Source organism: Phalaenopsis equestris, unplaced genomic scaffold, assembly GCF_001263595.1.
Source record: "Phalaenopsis equestris unplaced genomic scaffold, ASM126359v1 Scaffold000002, whole genome shotgun sequence".
Lineage (NCBI taxonomy): Eukaryota > Viridiplantae > Streptophyta > Magnoliopsida > Asparagales > Orchidaceae > Phalaenopsis > Phalaenopsis equestris.
The window spans coordinates 40,655,894-40,656,306 of NW_018164444.1; the positions used below are offsets into that span (position 1 = coordinate 40,655,894).

At 36.3% G+C, this 413-nt stretch overlaps 1 protein-coding gene across 1 annotated transcript in view; it reads left to right on the forward strand.

Annotated features, from left to right (window-relative positions):
* The window catches only part of LOC110030693 (protein FIZZY-RELATED 3), an 8,098-nt gene that overhangs the window by 5,654 nt on the left and 2,031 nt on the right, over positions 1-413 (forward strand). The window lies entirely within an intron of this gene.

Below are 413 nucleotides of genomic sequence, written 5' to 3' on the forward strand. Positions count from 1 at the left end.
TTGTGTGTGTATATATATATATATATATATGGCCCAAAAAACAAAATATATTGCTACAAAAATTAGGTACATCTCATGAAAGGGGGATCAAGAGAATCTACAGGAATGAGAACTTTCAAAAAATGAAAAGAACCATTACAACGAAGTGTTTGCTCAGCAGAGCAAGAGGATCCAGCTAACCAGATAGCAGGCTCAGGTTGGTTCCCTTCCCTAGGAGTGGGAGTGTAACTCCAACTGTGCCAGAGGGGATTCAAACCCCCGACCTGAGCTCGAGGATGCCAAACAACAGGCCAGGGTACGCAACACACACACATAGACACAAATATATATGTGTGTGTGTATATATATATATGTCTATATATATATATATATGTATGTATATATATATATATATGTATGTATATATATATATG